Source organism: Phascolarctos cinereus, unplaced genomic scaffold, assembly GCF_003287225.1.
Source record: "Phascolarctos cinereus isolate Bilbo 61053 unplaced genomic scaffold, phaCin_HiC Scaffold_9;HRSCAF=440, whole genome shotgun sequence".
Taxonomy (NCBI): domain Eukaryota; kingdom Metazoa; phylum Chordata; class Mammalia; order Diprotodontia; family Phascolarctidae; genus Phascolarctos; species Phascolarctos cinereus.
In genome coordinates this window covers 212,030,621-212,057,937 of record NW_027556402.1, presented here as the reverse complement: position 1 = coordinate 212,057,937, position 27,317 = coordinate 212,030,621, and the positions used below count along the sequence as shown (strand labels likewise).

The window sequence follows — 27,317 nt, the reverse complement described above, 5'->3', positions numbered from 1 at the left end:
TCAACTTTTAGCTGAGTTCATCTAGGTATCATAAAATAAAATTGAAGGCAATAGGAGTTCAGGTTTTGCTTCAGTAAGTTGGAAAGTTTTGCTTGAGTGAGACCTTCTGGAATTTATTTGGTTGTGGTAGCTTAGATACAGCATTTTACAATAAGCTTCTGCATCCCTGTGAGGGAGGTGTCAGGTATCACCAACCCCCATTTTATAGCCCAGAAGATTGAAGTTCAGAGGTTAAACCGACTTGTTCGGGAACATTACTCACTGCTTACTGCTCAGTGGAAGGGTTGGTCGACTTGGAACAGAGGCTGCTCCCCTCATGGGACCGTCCTTGGTCTGGGAATCTCATTGAGTAAGGAGCTCATTTTATGCTGCGCTCTTCTGTGCTTTCTCATCTATTTTTAATCAGGCAACAAGATTGTTAGTTACTGTGGTGATTTTGAAAGAAATGTTTGATCGTTCATTTAGAGTTCGACAGCTGAGCGCCTCTTATTTTAGTGAGTTTAGGGTGCACTTGAAAATGGTTTATTTTAAAATTGTAAAAGGGATGTGACTGAGAATTCTTGAAATGGAACTCCAGCCCTGTGCCTTTTTAATTTCTGCCTTTGGCAGTAACTCCACTTGTACAAACTTGCAGAATATTGAGTTAGTGACTTTAAATTAAAAAACAAAACAAAACTTGTAAGTTCTCTTTCTACTTGTAAGTTATGTTAACGTCTTTCATTTGCTTTCATTTTCAGAGATTTAGCTTTTTAAAATTTTGAAAAATTTTCATTTTGAAAGAACATGCACTTAAAATTTTAAATAAAATACTTAATTTGCTCTTTAAAAAAGATTCGCTTGATCCTCACAGTCCAGGGGGGTAGGTAGTTCAGCTATTATAAGGAATAGAGATGGGGTCTGTGATTTAACTGGCACAGAGAGTTGCCTGCTAAGGAAACTCCCTCTACCAATGAAGTTTAGCACCCCTCTGTCTCAGAGAGTTGCCTAGAACACTGAGAAGTGTGTCTAGGGACATAGAACCAGTATGGGTCAGAGACGAGACTTGACCCCTAGGTCTTTCCATTTCTGAGGCAAGCTTTCTCTCACTATATCATGCTAAGCTACTTATTAATCATGGGTCACACTAAAAATTAGAAACTCTTTTTCTTATCACAAGCATGTGAAATACTAAATATAAAATGTGAAGTAAAAGTATTAAGTGTAAAACGTAAGCATTTTATTCTCATTTAAAAAGATTTAACAGATATAGAGAGGTGGCTTGCTTAAGTTGCTGGTGGCAGATTTTTGGACTTCAGCTCATTTTTCTGATTTCAAGTTCAGTGTTCTTTCTGCTATACCAGATTTCCCTTCTTGAATGTGGAAAGGTTATGTTCATTTTTACTTACAGTCTTCAAATACGGGTGGCTCATATTTCTTAATATGCAATTCTACACTGGCTTCTTTCTACAACACGTACGTATTTTTCTGCCTTCAAAAATTCTGGCCATGGAACATTTATGAGCTTTCAAATCAGTTTACAGGTTAGACACAGAGGCAGGTTACAGACCTCCCTTGTGTGAAGATTGTATCATCTGTAGTGTTGTCAACAAGAGGCCCAAATCTTTGTATTTGTTTTTCCTTTTCAGAAAAGAACTTGAGGCCTTAGGTAAACCAAATGGACTGGGGCATGAAATTTGTTGAAAGCTGTTTCCTAGCAACGTTCTGATGCTTCCTGTAAATAAGTACTTGACATTCACCTTGTTATTTTCCTTTCTCATATCCATGGTTTCCAAGAATAATAATACCTTAGCTACATGCAAAAGGGCAGAGAAGTCTTAAAATTCCCCTCCTTCTCTTCAGCCCTCTTTGATGGTAAAGTGAAGATATCTCTTGTTCAGTAACGAAATTTCCTTTGGCATAATTTATATATTTTATATGTGAAAATGTTGAACTCTTCCATCTATGTAATTGTCTCACTTTTAAATGCTCAAAGTCCATAATATTGAGAAAGCTCTAAAAATATGTATATTCTGAACTGGTATGGTTTTCCAAATTTGATAAGGAATTTTCATTTTTCATGCTGTCCTGAGGCTAAATGAGAGTCTAGGTATATAGTTCTAAGGCATTTAAAATTATATTACTACAACTTAGCCAACTAATGTCTCCCAGTGTGTAAATTATTTTCAGAGTGTGGTGGTGAGTTAACTCTTTCAGGCCCTACAATTCTTTTGAATGCATTTTAATTGACTCATTATTTGTAAATTGACATACTGTTTCATGTGTCATTTGCTTTATCATGAGAAAATGAATAAATTCTATGATTGGTCTTGGTTAGAAAACCAGAATTGAGTTGGAGGAGATGAGAGTGAATTGAATTCAAGAAGCTGCACAGTGCTTTTAAATATTTTAAACTGCTTGCTGATTCAGAAGTCCCTTTCATTAAGATCAGTATTCTACCAGTGATACCATACGGTTGGGATTCATATCTATTTTGTAATCTCTGAAGAATCAAGTTTTTGCACAAGCCAAATGTCAGTGGAAATGCAAGAATCCCAAGATCACAGAATTTTCGAGTTGGATAGATCCTCAGGGACTGTCTATGCCAACCCATACCTGAAAGAAATCTTCAGTAACATATGCCTGGTCATCCAGGCTGTGTTGGAAGACCTAGTGGTCTTCATGATACATGGTAGATCTATGGTAGGTCTAAGCAGGTTATGGCAATATGTTACTTGGATGCCAGTTATGGCATAAAAGAAACCACCAAGGCATATACAAAAAATGCATGATTGGAAAAGGATGTCAGTCAGTTTCGACTGAAGCTAGAGAAAGCACAGCTGGAATACTGTCCCTAAGATAGCCAAAGGACCATAGTAAGGTCTTTGTGATGGCTTCCATGAGGGATTTGTGGAAAATTAGACAGGAATCACATATAACCAGATGGATGGATTAGGATATACTGGTGAATTTAGTGCCCACACCTTTGTAATTATGGCTCTGCCTGGGCTCACCTGTTTGATTTCTGGTGGTGCTTACTGACCAAAATCAGACAATTGAGCCCAGGCACATTAAAAATCTGCAAATTTAAAACAGATGTAAATGTTTCTTATTATGCCTTTGTATTCCCTGTGCAAGTTCTTCCTTGCACAGAGTACTTAATAAATGCTTTTCAGTTTGGATTGGATTGGATGACTTTATAAATAGCAAAATACTGAATACTATTTTTTCAGTAATGAAAAAAGATGAGATTTGTAGATTCTCTATTATTATATTCAAAAACTTTACAAACATGACTTGGTTTGGGAGGTATGCAAAAGGAAAAACAAATGAAATCTTAGAGGAATAGAGAGTATTATTTTGAGTGTTGCTCTTGGACAACCACCCCAGAGCTTTGACAAGTTCATTAAAGATGAAAAAGATGATACTACAAAAAATAATTCCACAAGCACTGATGGGAGAAAGGGTTGATCTTGGACAACATTTTTTAAATAATTGATCTTTCATGCCTTTCTCACTCATTTTCAGTATCTTCTTCCTTTCTTTCATCTGTTTTTTCCTCCTGTACCAAGGATTCAGTTGTTTATGTTCTGGCTCCTAACTGTGGAGGGTTGATGTATTTCCAGAGAAGCACCCACAAACCAGATGGGATTTCTTAACCTCATTCCTTGGTCAGCCATTGCCTGCCCCCATCTTATTCATAAAATCACAAAATGACAGAAATGGAAGGGACCTCAAAGAACAAAAGAACCATGGATATGAAGTTGAAAAGGGATCTTAGAGGCAATCTAATCGAACCTAATCTTCCAGTGAGGATGCTGAAGTCCTAGAACGTTAAGTCACACACATAATGAGCATCAGAAGCAGAATGCTCTATTTGTTACTCATCACACCTGGCTCCCATCGTGTCCAGTTCCCTCATTTTACACCTGCAACTGTTAGAGAGGAAATTATTTTCCCAAGCCCTCACAGTTGGTGTCAGAACTGAAATGCAATTCCAGATCCCGTGTCCTTTATATTTTTGTACACGCCTTCATGATTACATCAGTATGGGCATTCACTCTACTGATTTAAAACCACAACCCTTCCAAAACTTCATTTAAAATTTTTAAAAATAAATTTTCTTTAGTGAACAAAAGTCTATTTTTCTTCCTCTATTTTCCGATCTCACCACTGGAAAAAAAAACAAGAAAAAGAACAAAACCTTTCTAACAAATGTGGGTGGTTAAGAAAATGAATCCTGGCATCGGTGATGTCCAAAAATATGTATCTCCCTCTGCACTCTGAGTCCCATCAGCCGTCAGGAGGAGATGGGAAGCTTGTTTCATCATGTGTCCTCTGTTATCATGATTTGCTATTGTGCTGATTAGAGTCTGAAAGTCTTGAGAAGTTGTGTGTCTTTATGATATTTATGTCTTCCTAGGAATTGTTCTTCTGGCTCTGCTCACTTCATACAGGTCTTTCTCTTCTCAAGTTTCTTTGAAACTGCCTTTTTTGGGGCAGCTGGGTGGCACAGTGGATATGGATTATTGGCCTTGGAGTCAGGAGGACCTGAGTTCAAATATGGCCTCAGATATTTGACACTTAGTAGCTATGTGACTTAGTAGCAAGTCACTTAACCCCATTGCCTTGCCAAAAACAAACAACTGCCCTCTTCATACATTCTTATAATGTAGTAATATTATATCACATTGATGTACAATAGTTTATTCAGCTCTTCACCAAATGATGGATACTCCTTAGTTGCCAATTCTGTTCCAGCACAAGAACTTTTGTAAATGTTTTTGCACATATGGATCCTTTTCATTTTCTTTGAACTCTTTAGTATATAGACCTAGTATTGATATAGCTGGGTCAAGGTGTAGGCACAGTTCAATGACTTTTGGAGCACAATTCCAGATTCTTTTCCAGAATGGCTCAATCAGTTAACAGCACCATTAAAAGTGCATTAATGTACCTGTTCTACCATAGCCCCCCCCGCTTTGTCATTTTCCATTTTTGTCAACTTTGTCTATACACACACATATATACATATGGTATATGGGTACAAAGCAGCAACTCAGAATTGCTTTTAAGTGGAATTTCTATAATTACTAGTAATTTTCATTTTTGTATGTATTTTGATAGTTTGAATTTCTTATTTTGAAAACTACCTGTTTATATCATTTGACCACTTATCCATTAGGGAATGGCTCTTATTCTTATATATTTAAATCAGCTCTTTATATTTCATATAAATGAGACCTTTATCAGAGATATTTGCTGCAAAGTTTTCCCCTAGTTATGTTTCTCTTCTAATTTTTACTTCATTAGATTTGTATGTACAAACCTTTTAAATTTTATATAATGAAAATTGTCCATTTTTTTCTTATATGATCCTCTCTGTCACTTTAGGCATGAATTCTTCCATTCTCCATAGATAATAGGTACTTTCTTATTTGTTCTTCTAATTTGCTTTTGGTGTGACCTTTTATATTAAGTCATATATCTATTTAGAGAATATTTTGATGAGGTGTTAGTTTAAACCTAGTTTCTGACAGCTTGCTGTCCAGTTTTCCCAGCAGTTTTTGTTAAATAGTGAATCCACTAGTAACAGGGGTCTTTGAATTTATCAAACGCTATGTGGCTATGTTTATTTGTTTCCTTATATTTGTGTACCTAATCTATTCCACTGATTGACTTTTTTTTTTTTAACCAAATTCTTTTAATGATTGCTGCTTTGTAGTACAGTTTGAGACCTGGTACTGATAGACCCCTTTTCTTCCTACCTTTTTTCATTATTGCTGTTGAGATTCTTGATATATCGTTCCTCTGTCTAAGTATTGTTTTTTTTTTTGACTGTATAATACTCTTTCAGGAGCTTGTTACAGTGCTGAAAAAGTAAATAATTTATATAGTATTATGATTTTTATTATATTGGTTCAACCTATCCATGAGCAATGAATTTTTCTCTAATGATTTAAGAGTCTTTTTATTTCTACAAATAATTATTTTATAGTTTAGATTCATTTAGTTTCTGGGTGACACTTGGAAGACATGCTTCCAAATATTTTGTAGCTTTGTGTAATTATTTTGAATGGCATTAGTCTTTCTAGTTCTTCTTGCTGGATTTTGTTGGTTACATGTGGGAATGCTAATGATTTATGTGGATTTATCTTAAATCCTGCAACTTTGATGAAGTTGTTACTTCAATTTTTAGTTGACTTTCAACAGTTCTCTAAATACACCATCATATATCATCTGCAAAAAGCAATAATTTTGTTTTCTTGTCTTCTCTTTTTGCCTATTCCCTCAATTTCTTTTTCTTATCTGACTGCTATAATTACCATTTCTAGCATTATGTTAAATAGTAGTAGTGATAATTGGCATTCTTGCTTTACACCAATTTTATTGGAAACACCTCTTACTTTCTCCTTGCCTGTGTACGTTTACTTTTGGATTTATATAAATATTATTTACTATGTTAAGGAAAATTCCATTTATTTCTATGATATCTAGAGTTTTTAGTAGAAATGAGTGTTGGGTTTTTTTCAAAAGCCTCCAGTGTATTTTATTATAATTGTATGGTTTTTATGATTTATATGGTTTATTATATAGTATTCCTTAAGTTTAACTAACTCTACATTTCTGGTATAAATCTAACCTGGTCATGGTATAGGATCTTTCTAAGGATCCTTTTTTTAAAACTTTTTTTTAACCAGATTATGTAATGGTTGCATTAATTATTCTTAAAATGTTTGATAGAATTCCTCTTGTAAATCCATCTGGTCCCAGAGGTGTTTTTTTTTTCTTCAGGAATTCATTTATGGTTTATTTAATTTCTTTTTCTGTGTTACAGTCACGTAATTCTATTAATCAAGGCATTTCACATTTTTATAACTATCCATCCATTTAATTTAGATTCTCAGTTTTATTGGCATATAATTGGACAGAATAGTTTCTAATAATTTCCTTTATTCATTTGTTTTTAAATCACTTTTTTAATACTGGAAATGTGATTTTCTTTTTCTTTTTAAAAATGAAATTTGCTAATCGTTTTAGGGAATCTATCTGTTTTATTGTTTTTTAAAATAGCACCTGTGAAGCTGGATGGTGCAGTGGATAGAGCACTGGACCTGGAGTCAGGAGGACCTGAGTTCAAATGTGACCTCAGACACTTGATACTTACTAGTTGTGTGACCCTGGGCAAGTCACTTAACCCCAACTGCCTAAAAAAAAAATAGCTCCTACTTTTATTAACTAAATGACTTTTTTTTTTGCTTTAAATTTTGTTAATTTCTTCTTTGATTTTCTGAATTCCTGTTTTGGTGTTTCATTTGAACTTTAAATTTGTTGGTTTTGTAGATTGCTGCTGTTCTTATTTTTACATTGCTTTTCTATACCTTCTGAAGCTTCCATATGAGAACTGGCACAAAAGTTATTATCAGGGAGGCAAATGGTTCATTGATAGTCTTTAAGAAGAAGATACGAGACTGCTTTTTGGAGATATTGTGGAAGAGATTATTATTTAGGTGTGGGTTGGACTAGATGGCCTTCAACATCTTTTCTAACTCCCTGATTGTGATAGTGTTCTATTTGGGCTTTTCTGAATGAGTAGGTGACTAGTTAAGGTAGCAAGGGCCAATATTGGTTTAATGTGTCACCCTTTCCAGACGACCTCTGCAGTTCAACAACAATTTTAACTGAAAGGAATGAATTCTAGCAGAATTTCTGTTGCTCTGGCAGGCATTGGAGATCAGGAAGCTACTGGAACATCTTTATCTTGGTCACCAGCAGCAACAAATAAACATCATTCATGGAGAGTGGCTCTAAAGATATAAAGCAGCCTGGTTTAATTTTAGTTACATTCAGACAGTGCTAACTGATGATGTCATGATGCCCATGAAAATCAGAGCTGAAATGCTTTGTCATGGGTCTGCCAATCACAGCCTATGGCTTTGTAAAGTGGGCTTGCAGCAAAGAGCAAAAGTTTGCAGGTACCCAACGCTCAATAAAAAAATGTATAGCATTATCCTCCCTCCCCTTCCCCCCCCCATGTATTTGCCTTATAAATAAAGTTGGCAGTATGTCAGAAGCTGATTGGGTCACACTGCAAGAAGGACAGAATAAGATGGAGCATCTGATTGGATTCTACATGGTCACAAATGGATGGATGGGAGGATGGAAAGTTGGTAAGAAGAGACAATGGTTTTGTTGCTTGGACAGAAATGGAAATAATGAGTGTGGATCACTGAGTCAGCTTTTTGGTAGATTTGTGTTCCTGCTGTATTGTACGTTGGTAAATCAAAATTAAGTGATAGCAAATGAGTCTCAAAGATTCCGGGGACAGGTGAACCTTTGGGTTTCTGGAGAATCATACTACTTATATGGCCACCTCTTCTGCTTATGTGGAAATTAGATACAGTAGGGGAGGTATGTCTTTTTTAGGTTCTTGATAGAAGAAAAGCTACTTGTAGTTGCTACTGCTGAGGGAGTGCCAAATAATTCAGTGAGTCAAAGAAGAAGAGTCCTTATTGAGAGTCTGCTGATTAAGTCCTTGGTTCTTTAATTTTATACCATCAGGGGAACTTTTCAAGGGTACACAGAATCCTTCATATGCCCACTCCATTATGGCTCATTTTGTGTGTCACACTCATTAAGCTTCTATTAAACTTGGGAATACATTAGAAGCAATCAAAGAAAATGTATGCTTTGGTTTTAGGAGGAAGGAAGCAGACTGGGGCTGAAGGCAGAAGACCTGTGTTCCAGTCCCAATTCTATCTCTTACCAACTATGACTGTGACAAAGACACAACCACTCCTACATAGAAGGGGATAACAGTATACTTACATTAGAAGCAATCAAAGAAAATGTATGCTTTGGTTTTAGGAGGAAGGAAGCAGACTGGGGCTGAAGGCAGAAGACCTGTGTTCCAGTCCCAATTCTATCTCTTACCAACTATGACTGTGACAAAGACACAGCCACTCCTACATAGAAGGGGATAACAGTATACTTACTGTTCATGCTGGATTAGTGTGAGGAAAGACTGCAAACCTTAAAGTACATAATAATAGTAATAACATTTATGTAGTACCTGTAACTATGTGCTAGGTATTGTGCTAAGTGCTTTACAAGTATAATCTCATTTGATATTAAAAAGAATTCCCTTAGGTTGTGGCCTTTTCTGAACCAGCTTCTCAGAGGCCTTGTGTGCTTCTTCCCTGGCTTAGGCTATATATTCTTGATAGGGGAGATTGCCTGATTAGGAATCCTCCAGATAAATAAAGCATTGCTGCAGCATAGATTAATTTTTCCATTATTGATAGCTGTGAAAAGTTTAGTTATTTTTCAATGAATACTTAAAAGAAAATACATCTGGAGGTAGTATTGTCATATCCCTCTCCCCTCATCAGTTTAGTAGGACAAACAAATCATAATTATAGTCCCTGTTATTGTGTCATGTAAACTATTTATGATGAGCTACGGAATGTTTTGGTTTGTAATTATGTTTGTAGTTTATATGTAGACTAAACAACTCAATAATTGATGGAATCAGTCAATTTTTATCCTCTTCTGATGCCTCAAAATAGCATACAGTTGTTCTTGGTTTCTGGAAAAGCTGTATACCCTAACAGTAGAATCCAAAGTCTTGCAGGCCCCAGTAAATTGGAAAGATTAGTGGTAACTGAGGGTTGGAGTGTATGTGTGTTGTGTGTGTGTGTGTGTGTGTGTGTGTGTGTTGGGGGGGGGCCATAGTAACTCATGAGGATTGTCTAGTAGGGCAATGGAGAAGTTGCAATCCGTATCAGTGGAGGGCATGTCTACATTAATGAAGTCATGGATCCTTGAAGTATTTTCATAATATGTCCGTAGTTGAGAACCTAATTACTTGAGTATAATTCTTCTCTTACTACGTATTATGCTTCTTATATCCTTCATAGCTCAAAGGTATAACAGAGAAGCTCTGTAGCTTGCTTATTAAAGGCAGAAAATTGATTTCTCGCATTTCTTGTTTTTATTTTTTGTATGATGTTCTTGTTTTGTTTGTTTTAGACTACTTTTAATAATATTTGGTGCAAAGGGAAGAAACCTGTGTTTGCAGTTAGGGGAACTGAGTTTTTGCTATGATTCTGCTACTCAGTATCTGTGGGACCTTGACTCTTTACTTCCTAAATCAAAGCCTCGGTTTCCTTCTCTGGGAAATAAGAGGCTAAAGTGTCTACAAGGTTCAGATTCTGTTCTTTGGATATATGAAAGTGTTGGTTTTGCCTGATAGAAGAGCAAGTTAATTTTTAATTGTAGGGCTTATGAATAATTTACAAAGTTTGGAATCACAAACTTGGAGCCTGAAAGGACCAGAGAAGTCGTCTACTCCAACCTCCTTATTTTACAGATGAGGAACTATTACCCAGAGAAGTTAATTAAGTAACTTGCCCATGGTCACACAGCTAGGAAGTATTTGAGGCAGAATTTGAACTGAAGTCTTCCCAGCACTCTATTCGCCATTTCATATTGACTCTGCTAGGAGCTTTAGAAGTGATTCATCTATTTGAAGTTTTAAAGCTGAGCTAAAACATAAAGGCTTGAAAACAATACTGAGGCAAGTCTTTTTTACATGAGTTTCTTTTAAAATAATTTTGTATGTTACACACATGACAACTTTGTTGTCTATTGCAGAACTGTGCTGTTACACAGTATCTGACTTGAACAATGTATTGATTTACAACAAGAAAATTGAGAAGGTAATAAAAGATTTCATTGATTAAGGTCTGTCTGCGAAGAATGATGTTAGGATTCAGATTTCTCCTCGATAGTGTCACAATTGATCCTTCCTGCTGCTGCAGGACATTTCTTAGACAGGAATGTAGAGAAATATTCGGCAACATTGCTTTTAAAGTATTGGATTTAGTGACTTACCAAAGGTAGTAACTGCATGGCTTTAGTGAATTTTTAATTTCAGATAAACTCAAAGTTTTTTTTTAAACAAAATTTTAAATAGCTCTAATTTTTTTGTAGTTAGCGTGAGAAGCAATTTCTCAGTGACTTTTAATGGTGGAAGGAGCAGCATTAGAATACAATGTTTTCTTGAATTTATCAAACCATATTGCAATAGCCATTTTAGTAATATTTCTGAGTTGTGATTTCATGTACTTAATGCATTATCTCCAATTTATAGTTGAAGTTATGTCATTTGATATATTGATTTGCAGTAAATACACAAAACATTATAAAGCTTTTAGAACTTTAATTTCATTTTAATGGTTCCACATTTATATTGAAAAACTCAGTTGCAGCTTTTAATTTCAGTTTGTCATGTTCAGAAGACAATGCATTTGGATTTAAATCTGTTTTCTGAAGTTGGTATCTCAATGAGCCAATGAAAGATTACTACTGTGAACCATTTTCATTAAATCTGGTTGGTTCTTCTTGACCTTATTTTATTGTTGTTATCATTATTATCATAACAATAACTGAAATGCATATGCATTGAGAAAGCATTTTCATTTACATTATTCCATTTTATCATCATTATCTTGTGAGGTAGATAGTTCCAAGAATATTTTACAGTTGAAGAAACTGAGGGATAAAGGGATCAAGAGGCTTATTAAGTGACTTGTCCAATGACACAAGACTATAAGTGGGGTTCAGAGTCTTTGATTTCAAGACTAGTGGGTCCAGTGCTCTTTTTATTGTGACACATGATTGCTTTTTCTATCATGCAGCCGTAATTGTTTAATTGTAATGTAGAATGATAGCAGGTAGAGGAACACTTCTATTACATTAGATTCATAGGTTGTTAGAGTTGGGAAGGATTTCAGAAATCCTAAGAAGAAATTGAGAATCTTTTTCAAAAGGAGAGGAGGAATGACCTCATTGACTTCTCAGGGAATATACATTTCAATGAACAAGTGACTGCCTTCTATGTACCTTGTGGGAATTACCAAGAAGCGTAACAAAACTCATATTTCTAAAATGCTTTTAAGGTTTATAAAGCACTTTCCTCACCAAAGTTTGATGGTGGAGGTCAATGCAATTATTATTAACAAAGTTTTGTAGATGAGGAAACAGAGACTCAAGAAGGTTAAGTGATTGGTCATGATATTGTTCCCCCAGCTACTAAGTGGCTGAGGTCTCTAGGTTTTCTGTCACATGCTTTCTCCTCTCCACTTGCACAACCCCTACTGGGTTCTCATCACCTTTTTCCGAGATTATCTCAATAGCCTCCTAATTGTTTTTTTTCTGCCTCTCATTCCAATTCATTCTCCACACAAAGTGATTTTCCTGCTATGGAGATCTGACCATATCACCTCCCACTTGAGTAAATCCAACAGCTCCCTCTTATAACTTCCCAGAATTTAGTATAAAAAGTCCTTGGTTTGGCATTTAAAGCTCTTCACAGCGTGAACACTTCCTACTTTTCCAGGCTTCTTAGACTTCACTTGCCTCCATGCATTCTATAATTTGTCCATACTGATCTACTTACTATTACTTGTACGTGATACTCTCATTTTCCCCATCTCTGTACCTGTGCACTAGCTGACCCCCGTGCTTGGAGTGCTTTCTCTCCTCACCTCTGCCTCTTAGGACCCTTAGCTTCCTTAAAGACTGAGCTAAGATGCCATCTTCTGCAGGAGCTTCTCCCAGTTTACCAGGTAATAAAACCTCTTTCTCTCAGGGTGTCTTCTATCACCTCTGTATGTATCTTGGATTAACTACTTATTTACATGTTTTCTCTACCATAAGAAAGTAAGTTCCGTAAGACCAGGGACTATTTTTGCTTAGCATAGTGCCTGGCATTTGGTAGGCACTTCAGTGTTTGTTTATTGATTGTACTACCACAGTGCTTACAGAAATGTTTATTTCTTACATTAATTAAAAAATTCCATTTAATGTGTATTTTAAATGTTTTTCTTAGTTATTTTTGTTGTCATGATCTAAATCATAAACCTATATTCAATAACTCAAATGATGCCTCCTTCCTGAAGCCTCCTCTGATTCTCCTAGAGCTAATAACTACCTTTCCCCTTAAATCTTATTGCACACTTTGTTAATGATTAATGTTCTATAAAATGCATAGCATGTGACATGCAACATTGTGTGTTTTAGAATAACCCATTTATCAGGCCCTGAACTCTGGCCCAATAGGTCCAGGCACAATCTTGATTGAATAGATCTCTCATTAATAATCTTTATGACTTTCTCATAAATCTAATAATCTTCAGTACTTTCTCTACCCTAACTGATCCCCCAACTGGGAACAAAAACCAAACCATAACAACAAATGAAAACTCATTACAAACATGTATAGTTAAAACAAATTTCCACATAGACCATGTCCAAAAATATCTGTCTCATTATGCTCTCTGAGTACTTCAGCTCTCTGTCAGAAGGTGGGTAGCATATTTCATCATTTGTCCTCTGGAATCATGCTTGATCATTACATTAATAAGAGTTCCTAATTCTTTCAAAGTTGTTTGCTTTTACCACATTTTTGTCATTGTACAAATTGTTCTCCTGGTTTTCTTCACTTTACTCAGTATCATTTCATACAAGTCTTCCTAGGTTTCTCTGAAGCTCCTTCATAATTCCATCACATCCCCAATTTATGTACCCCCTTGATATTCCCATTCTTTGCCACCTCAAAAGAAGCTATAAATATTTTTTGTATTCCTAGAGTTCATTTTGCTTAAGACTAATCCCTCCCTTAATCTACCTTCTCTCTAGTTCCTCTTCCTCCTTCTCTACTTTCCTTCCTGTTTCCGTGTTAAGGGAAATGCACATTTGTATCTACCTCTTTGTGTGTGTGTATGTGTGTGTATGTGTATTCTTAACTTTGAACAATTTAGATGAAAGTGAGGTTGAAGTGTCAGCTGCATGCTCTACCCTTTCCTCTTGGTTGTATAGATAACTACTTATGTACCTTGAAGCTAATTTCCACAACCTTCCAATTCCCTTGCCCCCTGTATCCCTGCCCCATCCCCCGAATCTCCCCCAAATGTATTCCTCTTCCTTTCTTTTCCATTCTTAAGGTCATCAAGACTTATAGAACGGCTCCCAGGCATTGTCAAATTAGATTCTTACTATGATTACTGATGATGTAAAGGTTTGGGGGGAATACATGTGTCATCTCCCCACATTAGAACATAAATAATTTATCCTTATTTAGTCCTTTATCATTGTTTAATCATGTTTACTTTTTATGTTTCTCTTTATTCCTCTGTTTGTACTTCAAAGTTTCTATACATTTCTGGTGTTTTTTTTTTAAGCAGGAATGCTTGTCTTCTATTTCATTAAAGATCCCCTTTTCTCCCTGTAGTATTATACTCAGTTTTGTTGGGTAATTAATTCTTGGCTGTAAGCCTATATCCTTTGCCTTCTTGAATATTGTTTTCCAAGTTCTTTGTTCCTTTATAGTGGTGACTTCGAAATCATGTATAATTCTGATTTTGTTTTCTCAGTTTTGGTTGCTTGCAGTAAATTTTCTTTGTCCTAGATGTTCAGGATTTTGGCTATGATGTCAAGAGTTTTTTTTATTTGGAGATTTCTTTCTGATTGTTTCTATTTGCACTTTGCTTTGTGATTCTAAGAGATCTGGGCAGTTTTCTTTTTTTGATTTCTTGAAATATGTCATTTTTTTTGGTCATGACTTTTCAGGTAGACCAATGATTCTTAAATTCTCTCTCCTTGATATGTTTTCCAGGTCAGTTGTTTTTACTACGAAATGCCTTATGTTTTCTTGTATTTTTTCAGTCTTTTGATTTTTTAAAACATTTCTTGCTGTCTCGTGGATTCGTTTGTTTCTATTTGTTTCATTCTAATTAGACCAGATTTGGATCAGGGATATTGTTGCTTCAGCAAGGTTATATACCTCTTATGCCAAGCTATTAATTTCTTTTCTAATTCTTTCCTTTCCTTTCCTTTCTTTTCCTTTTCCCCCTAAAGCGCTTGATTTATTTTTTATTTAATTTTAAAATTTATTTTAACATTCATTTAAAAAGATTTTGAGTTCCAAATTCTCTCCCTCCCACCCACCTCTTCCCCACTCATTGAGAAGGCAAGTAATATGATATTTATATACATGAAGTCATGGAAAACATTTCTATAACAGCTGTATTGCAAAAACAAAACAATAAAAAACAAGAAATATAAGGTGATGAAAAGTATGTCTTACTCTGAACTCAAGAGTTCATCAGAGCTGTCTCAGGAGGTAGATAGCATTTTTCATCATGAGTCCTTTGGAATTATCTTTGATCATTGTATTGATCACAGTAGCTAAGTTGATCATGTGTTACTGTATATAATGTTCTCCTGGTTCTATTATTTTCACTTTGCTTCAGTTTGTATAAGGCTTTCTAGGTTTTTCTGAAACCATTCCTCTCATCATTTTCATAGGACAATAGTATTCCATCACAAGTGGGAGACAAAGCTGCTAGCTGACACCTGTCCTTGTTGTGGTTCCTCTGTATGGGTCTCGTGGTGCCCTGGTATGGGTATTAGAGATCTCCTTGTCCTACATTCTCTGTACACAGAGAGAGTCTCTCTCTGTTCCTTGAGCATTGGAATGCTCTGTGCATGGCATGCTCCTGACCCCATAGTATAGCTGAATATCTTATAGCTTTTAGTAAATGATCATTGAATATATGTATGAATTAACAACAATAGGGCTGGCCAACAAGATACTGTACAGACTATTTAGTAATTACTTCAATTTCCACTAGAGGTCACACTCTTCCCTGACAATGTAAATACTTAAGCGGCTTGGTCCTGGAGAATATAAATATTTGAGCATACTGTGTTACTTACATAAGAAAAGTATGCTATAAAGGTAAGATAGGGGAATGATTTTTTGAATGAGCAACATAATCAAAAACTATCTTATCATAGAGAAAACATATTTGTTGACAACCAACACCAGTATCGGTTCTAAAGGCTACATTTTTGGAATTGAATAAAGTTTTGCTCCCAGGAGATGTAGTCTGGCTGAGAAAAGGCCAATGACCTTGACCTTTGTAATCTAACCACACATTAAACTTTAAACTAGTCTAGGGTTACCAGTGCTCCAGATTTCTGTTCTTAAATCATTTAATCCAATCAAGGACTTAAATTGTGCCTAGAGAATAATGTAGCAATGAAATGACTCTGTGTGTTACCCTAGGAACTGAAAGATCATGTGACATTTAGCATTTTTTTTAAAAAAGCACAGAGACTCCTTTCTTTTCCTCAATACTGACTTCTAAGTATTGAAAATGATATGAGGTTTAAATAATTACAAAAACAAATTCACAAAACTTAATTTTGGTAGCAGTGCTGTCTTTAAGATAATTTCAGCAGCTGTTAGGGAGCCAGTTTAACCTGTCATGTTCAATAAGTCAGCCAGTCAGTCATCTAGCATTAAATGCCTACTATGTGCTAGGCACTGTGCCAAGCACTGAGGATACAAAGAAAGACATAACAGTCCATGCTCTCAAGGAGCTCACAGACTAATGGGAGAGACAACATGCAAGCAACTGTCAATAAACAAAATTTATACAGGATAAATTCGAGATAATCTTAGAGGGAAGGCACTGGAATTAAGGGATCAGGAAAGTCCTCTTGCAGAAAGTAGGATTTTAACTGGAACCTCAAGGAAGTCAAGGAAGCCAGGAGCCAGCGATGAAGAGGGGAGAGCATGCAAAGCACTGAAAACAAGCAGTGGAAATGAACAGAGTCAGGAAATGGAGTGCCTTGTGTGAGGAACAGGAAGGAGACCAGTGACATTGGGTTGCAGAGTACAAGAGGGAGAGTAGGGTGTAAGGACAATGGAAATGGAAGAAGGGGTCAGGTTATGAAAAGCTTTAAAAACGAAACAGAGGATTTTATATTTGATCCTGGAGATAATAAGGAGTAACTAGAGTTTAGTGAGTGAGTGAGTGTGTGTGTGTGTGTGTGTGTGTGTGTGTGTGTGAGAGAGAGAGAGAGAGAGAGAGAGAGAGAGAGAGAGAGAGAGAGAGAGAGAGAGACATGGTCAAACCTGCATTTTAGGAAGGTCACTTAGGGAGTTGAGAAGAAGATGGGACTGGAGTGAGGAGAGGCTTGTGGCAAGGAGACCAACTAGCAGGCTATTGCAATAGTTGAGACATGAGATGCCTCAGGAGGTGCATGCTTGCACCAGAGCAGTGTCAGCATCCCAGGAGAGAAGGAGCATATATAAGAGATGTTACAAAGATAGAACCAACAGGACTTGACATTAGATTGGATATAGGGTGTGAGAGAAAGTGCATAGTTAAGAATGATACTGAGGTTGTGAGCCTGAGTGACTAGAGGGATGGTGGTACCTGTGACAGCAATAACAAAGCGAGGAAGAGGAGGATTTGGGGGAAGGGAAAAGATAATGAATTCCACTTTGGACGTGTTGAGTTTTTTTTTTAATATATAAATTTATTTATTTTTAGTTTTCAACATTTACTTCCACAAGATTTTGAGTTCCAAATTTTCACCTCATCTTATCCCTCCCCCCCACCCCAAGATGGCATGCATTCTGAATACCCTAGTCTTCCCTCTCTTCCATCTCTTCCCCGCCTTCTCTTATCCCCTTCCCCTTCTATTTTCCTGTAGGGCAGGATAGATTTCTGTATCCCATTTCCTGTGTTTCTTATTTCCCAGTTGCATGTGAAAACATTATTTTTAAACACGTGTTTTTAAAACTTTGGGTTTCAAATTTTCTCCCTTCCTTCCTCCCCACCCACCCTCATTGAAAAGGCAAGCAACTCAATATAGGTTATACATGTGCAGTTATGCAAAACACTTCCATAGTAGACATGTTGTGAAAAACTACCTCTATTTCCCTTATTCCTATCCTGCCCCTTCATTTATTCTATTCTTTCTCTTGACCCTGTCCCTCTTCAGAAGTATTTGCTTCTGATTACCCCCTTTCCCAATCTGCTCTCCTCTCTATCATCCCCCTGCTCTCTTGTCCCCTTCCTCCTTTATTTTCCTGTAGGGTAAGACAGATTTCCATACCCAATTGAATGTGTATGTTATTCCCCTCAAGCCAAATCCTATGAGAATAAGATTCACTCATTCCCTCTCGCCTTCCCCGTTTCCCCTCCACTGTAAGAGCCTTTTCTTTTCTGCTTTTTTTTGAGATAATTTACCCCATTCTACCTCTCCCTTTCTTCTTCTCTGAGTATAATCCTCTCTCATCCCTTAATTTTATTCTCCAGAGAAGACCCTTTAATCTTCAACCCACCCTGTGCCCTCTATCTATCTGTCTATATATATACATACATATAATTTTTCCCCTCCAACTACGCTAATGCTGACAAAGGTCTCATGAGTTATAAATATCATCTTTCCATTCAGGAATGTAAACAGTTCAACCTTAATAAGTCTCTTATGATTTCTCTTTCCTGTTTACCTCTTCATGTTCCACTTGAGTCTTGTATTTGAAAGTCAAATTTTCTATTCAGCTCTGGTTTTCATCAGAATGCTTGAAAGTCCTCTATTTCACTGAATGACCATTTTTTCCCCTGAAGGATTATACTCAGTTTTGCTGGGTAGGTGATTCTTGGTTGTAATCCTATCTCCTTTGCCCTCTGGAATATTATATTCCATGCCCTGCGGTCCTTTAATGTAGAAGCTGCTAAATCTTGTGTTATCCTGATTGTGTTTCCACAATACTTGAATTGTTTCTTTCTGGCAGCTTGTAATATTTTCTCCTTGACCTGGGAACTCTGGAATTTGGCTACAATATTCCTAGGAGTTTTCCTTTGGGGATCTCTTTCAGGAGGAGATCGGTGGATTCTTTCAATTTCTATTTTGCCCTCTGGTTCTAATATATCAGGGCAGTTTTCCTTGATAATTTCTTGAAAGATGATGTCTAGGCTCTTTTTTTGATCATGGCTTTCAGATAGTCCAATAATTTTTAAATTCTCTCTCCTGGATCTATTTTCCAGGTCAGTTGTTTTTCCAATGAGATATTTCACATTGTTTTCTAATTTTTCATTCTTTTGGATTTGTTCTACTGTGTCGTGATTTCTCATAAAGTCACTAGCTTCCAATTGCTCTATTCTAATTTTTAAGGAAGTATTTTCTTCAGTAATCTTTTGGACTTCCTTTTCCATTTGGCCAATTTTGCTTTTTAGGGCATTCTTCTCCTCATTGGCTTTTTGGACCTCTTTTGCCATTTGGGTTACACTATTTTTTTAAGGTGTTATTTTCTTCAGTATTTTTTTGGGTCTCCTTTAGCAAGCTGTTGACTTGTTTTTCATGATTTTCTTGCATCACTCTCATTTGTCTTCCCAGTTTTTCTTCTACTTCTCTTGCTTACTTCTCAAAATCCCTTTTGAGCTCTTCCAAGGCCTGGGACTAATTCATATTTTTCTTGGAGGCTTTGGATGTAGGAGCTTTGACTTTGTTGTCTTCTTCTGGTTGTATGTTTTAATCTTCTTTGTCACCAAAGTAAGATAATATAATCTAACTCTTTTTGTGTGGCTTGCTCATGATCCTGGCCAATTACTTGAGTTTTAAACTCTTTGTTAAGGTAAGAGTCTGCTTCCAATATGGAGAATATACTGTCCCAAGCTTTGGGGATTTATACAGCTGTTTTCAGAGATACTTGTAGAGACCTGTAAATTTTCAGTTCTTGCAAGGTGGTATGATAAGGGGTGAGGTGTTTACTACTTTCCTGGCCTGTGGTCTGGTCTATTAGTGACCACAAGCACTCCTTTCTGTCCTGGAACTATGAGGAAGGTTTTCTCTCCTCTGCTACTACAAGCTTCACTATGCCAGCACTCCTTCTCTCCCCAGCACCGCCGCCTAGAACTGTGACCCAGATCCAAGTATGGGCAAAGCAAGAGATTCCTGCCTCAGCACTGGCAAAGAGATCCCTGCAATCCCTCTCCAATTAGCCACTGGATTCCCCCTCAGTCTGTGGGCCGGAAGCTCAGGACGCAGCCACCGCCTGGAGTCCACGCTATGTGCTCTGGAACTGGCTCTGACCTAGCTCCTCTCTCACTGAAGAAACAGACTTTTCCCACTGACCTTCTAAGTTGTCTTTGACATTTTTGGGTAGAGAGGTCTGGAGGCCACCACAGCTGCTCGAGATTCAGTCCTCTGAGGCTTGCTCCAGGGTCCCTGTGGCCTGCGTACCCACGCCACACTGCGCTTCTCTCCCTGTCCAGCATGATATACCTTTCTGATCAGTTATCCAGATTGTCTTGAGCTGAAAATTTGGTTCACTCTGTCTTTTTGTGGATTCTGCTGCTTTAGAATTTGTTTAGAGCCATTTTTTATAGGTATTTGGAGGGGTTTGGGAGAGCGCTCAAGCAAGTCACTGCTTTCACTCTGCCGTCGTGGCTCCGCCCCGACATGTTGAGTTTTTAAGATGTCTATGTGATATCTAGTTTGAGATGTCTAATAGGTAGTTGGCAATGCAAGATTGGCAGTTAGGAGAAAGATTGGGGCTTGCTATGAGGATTTGAGAATCACCACTATAGAGATGATAATTGAATCCATAGGGACTGATGAGATTGCTAATTGCAATAGTGTATAGAGAGAAGAGAGCCCAGGCAGAGCCTTGGAGTGGAATACTGGTGAGATGGAAAACACAGATATTTGACCTCCTCTATTGTGGGTTATCCTGGTCTCTTTCTTGGACTTAGGGTCAGATTTCAGGGGGTTCATGAACTTGGATAAAAAAAAATACATCTTTATTTTCACTATCCCCTACTTGAAATTTAATGTTTTCTTCTATTATTAATTGTAGCTAACAAACAAACCCCCTTCTGAGGAGGGATCCATAGATTTCACCAGACTGCCAAAAGGGTCCTTGATGCAAAAAAGGTTAAGAGTCTCTGCTCTAGAAATATGCTTGGTAAAATGTGGTAACTGACTGGGTATGTTGAGTTAGAGTAAATTGTCCAGGATGATTCCAAGGTTGTACTGGTTGACTCAAAGGATGGTTGTGCCTTTGACGGAAACTGGGTAATTCAGAAGGGGTATACTTAGAAGGTATATGTATATGTGTGTGTGGTGTGGTGGGGTGGAAATGGACTCTATGTTGAATGTATTGAGTTTGAAATGTCTGTGAATACCCAGTTTGATATGTCAGATATTTGGTTGCTATGAGATTCGAGATCAAGTGAGAAACTAAATATAGTTTTGTAGGTTTGAGGATGATGATAATTGAACCACTGGGAATTTATGAGGTCACTGGGTATATAGAAGGAAAAGAGAAAAGGTCTACCAAAGATCCTAGGGATATACCCATAGTTCATTGGATTGTGATATCATTCACATTTGAAAAAAAAAAACGTTCTGGCTCCTAGGTAGCTGCTTGCCTGCCTCATAAGGTACTTATTATTAAATGTTTGTTGATTGATCTACTCCTAAGCAGCTTCCAGAGTGGCTTAAAACCATCTCACTAGCTTTCCATTAGTCACACCTGGAATTTATAGAGGTATAATCACCCTGGAACATGAGCACCAATGAGCAGTCTAGGAGAGGCCAGGACAAGGAGCCTGAGTATGTAGGAAGTTGTCTGACATAGGGAATATGGCATTGTGTTTGAGTCCATGGTGTTCACCTCACATTCACTGAATTAATATTTATTAATTTCCAACTGTTCCTATCCAGACCATCATCTCTGAAGGTTATATGGGAAAGTGTGGATGAGAAGAGTACAGAATGAGGGGTCTTGTAATGGTTATAATCTGAGTGGAGGTGGATGTGTCCATGATAGTGAAATTATGATTCTAAAGGAAAAAAGTGTGCAGTGTAGATTCTGGGGAAGTGCAAAGTCCAGATACGACAGGGTCCATGAAGGATACCATCCTCAGTTGCTTTCCAGGGTAGCAGCTCTTCCTTGCAGCTGCTGCAGGAATCTTATATAACACCCAAGATCTGAGGCCCCTATTCATATTCCTTGGGTCTGTTTGGTTCTCATGCTAAGAGAGAGAACACAGGTAATTTATTAGCTTGCCCCCTTGTTTTAATCCCATCACCATAACTCATCTGCATGCTCCAGACCCTAAGATTTGGCTTTTGGGAAAACTATGGGATGGCTTTGGTGTCATGTACAGAAATGGCTCTGGTGTTCAAACAAACAAACAAATGAAGAGTATCGATGAACTTATTTTTAAGAGTTGATTTTTCATGGTTTATTAATAAGATAAAAGAAAATACACATTCAGAAATGATACATCGGAGAAGGTCATTAAGAGTGTACAAAAGAAAACTACCCAGAGCCTGGCTGGATGGTCCTAAACTTTCCAAACTCTTTTTTTAGTTTTATTTTTCAGATCTCACTTGACCTGTGATATCTGCTCTCTTATGGCCCCAGGAGAAAGTGGTACTTTCCATGTCTACAGTATTGTTGTTGTTCGGCTGTGTTTGACTCCTCATGACTCTATTTGGGGTTTTCTTGGCAAAGACACTGGAGTGGTTTGCATTTCCTTCTCCAGCTCATTTTACAGATGAAGAAACTGAGGAAAACAGGGTGAAGTGACTTGTCCAGGGTCATACAGCTAGTAAGTTTCTGAAGCTGGGTTTGAATCAAATCTTCTTGACTCCAGGTCTGGCACCCTATTCAATCCACCATCTACCTGCCCCCGTTGATTTGGGATTTGCTCACCTGAGTGTTCTGAATCAAGAGAGTTCCTCTATCATATAATCCCAAAGGCTCTATTCATCATTAGGTCACTTGGTTTAATGGGTGGGTTGAGGTATGGGAGTGTTGAGTCTTGTGCTGTGAAATTTTTCTCCCTAATCATGCACTATTTAACTTGCCTTCTCCCTCAATAAAGGAAAGACAATAAAATACAAATATAGTCTTCTCATCACCTCAAAAACAGGTTATAGCACCATTCTGAAAGTACACAATGACAGGGCCATCTATTACATGGGCTCTACCCTCATGGAGCTTGTAGTATAGTAAGAGGATGTTACTTAGGCATGGGGAGTGCTATGTGATTTTCAGGGGGAACAATTCTAAGTGTTGTGTAAATATGAGTTCTTATGCCTAGGTAGATCAGGAAAAGCCTCATGAAAAAGCTGGCGTTTGAACTGAGCTTTCATGGATGACTAGGTTTCAACAGGCAAGGGAAAGAGAGGATGGAGGGGAGGGCATCCAAGACTTAAGGAATAAGAAGAGAAGGACAGAATTGAAAAAAAAAAAGCCCTAAGCATGGATGAGAGATAATGAATGGTTTAGCTTGGCTGGAGCATAGGCTAGGTATGAAATAAGGATGGAGAGGTAGGGTGAAGCCACATTCAAGGAGGGCTTTGAATATGATGTGAGTTAGTTTGAACTTTTTCAGTCGCATCTGACTCTTCATGCCCTCTTTTGGGATTTTCTTGGCAGAAATACTGTGGTTTGCCATTTCCTTCTCTAGTTCATTTTACAGATGAGAAAACTGAAGCAAACAGTGAATAGATTTGTCCAGCATCACACAGATAGTAAGTGTCTGAGGCTGGATTTGAACTAAGGAAAATGAGTATTCCTGACTCCAGGCCAGGTACTCTATCTACTGCTCCACCTAACTGCCCTATTTTGTACTTGACTCTTTAGATAGTAAGAAACCATTGAAGAGATGAGAGCAGAAGAGTAATCTGACTAAATCCAAGGCAAGAAAGATTAAGCTCCTATCGCTGGGCAGGGCACGTTGAAGGGAGAAAGTGAGTGGAAGTTGTAAGGTGTGTTAGCAATTGTGCTGTTGTAGGTCAGAATGAGCGTGGTGTCAATAGGGAGGAAAGTATGGCTCTGAGCTGTATTATGGAGAGAGAAATGTTGAACTTCTAGGATTTGTAGCTAAAAGAGACTTGGGGGCAATCTAGACTGACCTGCTCTCTTTACAAAGAAGGAAACTGAACTCTCTTAGGTTTCAGTGGCTTGTCTGAGATATCACCAATCCTAAAAGCATAGGCAGGAGTCAAACAGACGTAGGACCTTGGACTTATAAGCACAGTCCTTTCCCTGGTGTCTGTGCTGTGTGATTTCTTTCTTTTGTTTTAGGCTATTGGAGTTCAGTGACTTGTCACACAGCTAGTAAATGTCAAGTGCTTGGTCTGAGGCCAGATTTGAACTGAGGTCCTCCTGACTTCAAGGCCAGTGCTCTGTCTACTGCACCACCTAGCTGGCCCTTGCTGTGTGATTTCTTCTGGTAACCGATTAGATGTAAGAACTTAGGGGAAAAAAGAGAACACTATGGTTCCAAACATGGCAAATGATAATGCCAAAAATAATAATGGTTGACATTAACATAGTGTAAGGGTGGGCTCTAGGCTTTATGGCTATATCTACATATTAAAGGTCAGGAATGTGAGTAGGCTGGTGGCACAGATAGTGATATTGCCCGCTAGAATTAGCTTTGACTCCAAGCCCCCTTCTTCCTCTTCCTGGCTCCCAAACCTATTCATCCACATGGTAGAGTGGAAGGCCTTTGGAGTTGAAAGAATTGGAGAGCCTCAAGCCCCAAAACTATTTGGGTAGTTACTGAGTAAATAACCTTTACATTGGAAAATGACCAGGTATAGTTGAGCCTTCAGAGATTAATAACAAGAAGTATACAGATAGTTACTGTGACATAGATGGAAGTCACCCATAGAGACCCCAAGCCCACTGATTAGGAAATTGAGTCTAGAGAAAAAAAAAACAGACTTTATAATTTGGAACTGTACCAAAAGGGCTATAAAATTGTGCATACTCTTTGGCCCAGAAAACCACCACTAGATCTGTATCCCCAAAGAGATAAAAAAGGGGGAAAGACCTATTTGTACAAAAATATTTATAGCAGCTTTTTGTGGTGGCCAAGAATTGGGAATTGAGGGAATGCCCATCAATTGGGGAATGGCTGAACAAGCTGTGGTATAAGAATGTAGTGGAGTGTTATTGTGCCATAAGAAATGTTGAGCAGGCAGACTTCAAAAAAACATGGAAAGACTTACATGAACTGATGCAAAGTAAAGTGAGGCAGAACCAGGAAAACATCATACACAGTAACAACAATATTGTACGATGAACAACTGTGAATGATTTGGTTATTCTCAGCAATAGTGATCTAATACAATCTCAAAGGACTCATGATAAAAATGCTAACCACCTCCAGAGAAAGAACTGATGGAATGTGAATACAGACTGAAACATACTATTTTTCATGCTCATTCTTTTCTTTCTCTCTCGTCCTTTTTTCCTTTCTCTCTCTCTCTCTCTTTCTTTCTTCCCTTTTTCCTCTTCTCTTTGTTCCTCTTTCTCTTTTTTTCTTCCATGAAATGTGTAATGTGGAAATGTGTTTTGCATGATTGCACACGCATAACCTATATCAGATTGCTTACTGGCTCAGGGAGAGAGGACAGGAGGGAAGGAAGGAGAGAATTTGGGGCTCACAACTTTAAAAAAAAATGTTAAAAATTGTTTTTACACGTAATGAGGAAAATAAAATATCATTTAAAAGTTTAGAAAAAGACAAATTTCAACCTCAGGACACTAGCTGGGACAGAACTAAAGAACTTGGTGCCTGAGACTGGTGCTCTTCTACTGAAGACAAGAGGCCTCATAGCCAGGACTTTAAAGGGAACAAGATAGATCACTCCATGAGACAAAAAGGCCAAGAAGGATTTTTGAAGGCTCTTGATGCTCTTGCTTCTGCTTTCCTGAAAGAGCTATGAGAAAACATCAAAAATGCTTTGCCTTTGAAATTAAAAAAAATGCTGCAGAACCTACTTTTCTTATGAAGAAGAGACAGCACTATAGCCAAGGAAGTACTTTATCTGAAACTGTCAGCAGAGGAGAGTCTCACCACAACAGGCCTTGGCAGTGCAAGGGAGACTTCTATGGAGTAGCTACTTCCATGGAGTGATGGTGATGTCACTAGAAAACAGCTGTAGCCTTGCAGCATCAAAGGGGCAAATTGCTTTTGCACATGTGTTCCCTGGGTATCCATGTTCTCTACATGGAATTATCATGAGTGTACAACCTGGCCACATGTTTTCTACATGTGTGTCTTTCCATGCTTGTTCCATGTGAGTGTCTGCTCTTATCACTGAGGATATGTGTGTGAAAGAGCGTGTCTCAGGCAGATGGGGGAAACGAGGTATTGCCACTTCCTTACTATTGCATTTCTTCATATGCATTTGCTTTTAATTCATTGTGTCCTCTATCCTCTAACTATTAAAGGGAAACATGTAGGTCAGGGCTTGTGAGCTGTGGTTTTTATTGGCTATAGACTCATAAAATACCCATAAAATTTCCTCCCTATTAAAATTTCTTTCTTATTCATTTTGAATCTTGAATGCTGCACTGGATCTTTTTGCCTTTGAATCGGGGACAACTGGTTCTGAGGGACTTTCTCTGTGAGTCCTGGGGTATGTCCAAAACACTTTACCTGCAGAATCTTATTTGATTTTCATACAATCATATGAAGTATTTAATTCAAGAAACACTTATTAAGCACCTACTATGTTACAAAGCATACTGTGCTAGGTACTTGAGTTATAAATACAAAACAAAAAGTCTTGGACATCAAAGAACTTAAAATTCTAGTGGAGATCCAGTATATACACATAGATAAATTAAAGGTAGTTTTAGGAAGGAGAGAGCATGAAGAACTAGGTGGAGCAGGGAAGGCTTCAAGGAGGTGGTAGCAGCTCGGTTAAACCTTAAAAAAAGGTAGGTACTATGTGTATTATTATTGCCATTTTACAGATGAGAACAATGGAGACTCGGTGATGTTGTGAATTGTCCATGGCCATACAACTTATATTAAAGACATGTAGAGTGTCTCTAGACTTTACATCCTGTTCTCTTTCTACTGCATCACTTTGCTTCTCTTGTAAAGTCAGGACCAGATTTTGAGGGAAAAGTACGTATCTCAAAGGGATAGGTTAGGGCTGTGGATAAATTTGGGTGTGGCTTATATCAAAGAGATAATTGAAGCCATAGAAGAGAATGAGATTGATGAGAGAATAGTTGTAAGGAGTGGTCAATACAGTCAGGAACAGTTTGTATTTTTGTAGCAGCAGAGATCTTTGTAGGAGCTGGAAGAGATCTCAGTGGTCATCTAGGTCTTATTTTACAGGTAAGGAAATGGCAATATTATGGCATCTCTGGATCTGAGCAGGTAGCCACAAGTCCGGAGTCCAGGAAGTCTGTAATAGTAGAAGTGAATGGGTGGTGTTTAGCATAATATAGGTAAGAAAGGTGATTCTAATGTCTGGGAAATAAGCAAAGGCAAGGAGGATAGGAGTCATTCTAAGCCAAATTGAAGATCCAGACAGTCTGTGAAGATGAGGAGGAACAGGTGGGTGAGCAAGTGGGTTAACAAGAGTGGAACTAACAAAGAGGGTTGTAACTTGTAGTCCCAGGACACAGGCTGTTTGTCCAGATT

General features: G+C 37.6%; 1 protein-coding gene across 1 annotated transcript in view; it reads left to right on the top strand.

Moving 5' to 3' along the window:
- The first annotated feature begins 249 nt into the window (after nt 1–249).
- The window catches only part of STK33 (serine/threonine kinase 33), a 243,699-nt gene continuing 216,631 nt past the window's right edge, over nt 250–27,317 (top strand). The window contains exon 1 of the mRNA XM_078148265.1: nt 250–349. The gene's annotated coding sequence lies outside the window, so the exon portion shown is untranslated. The remainder of the gene's footprint in view (nt 350–27,317) is intronic.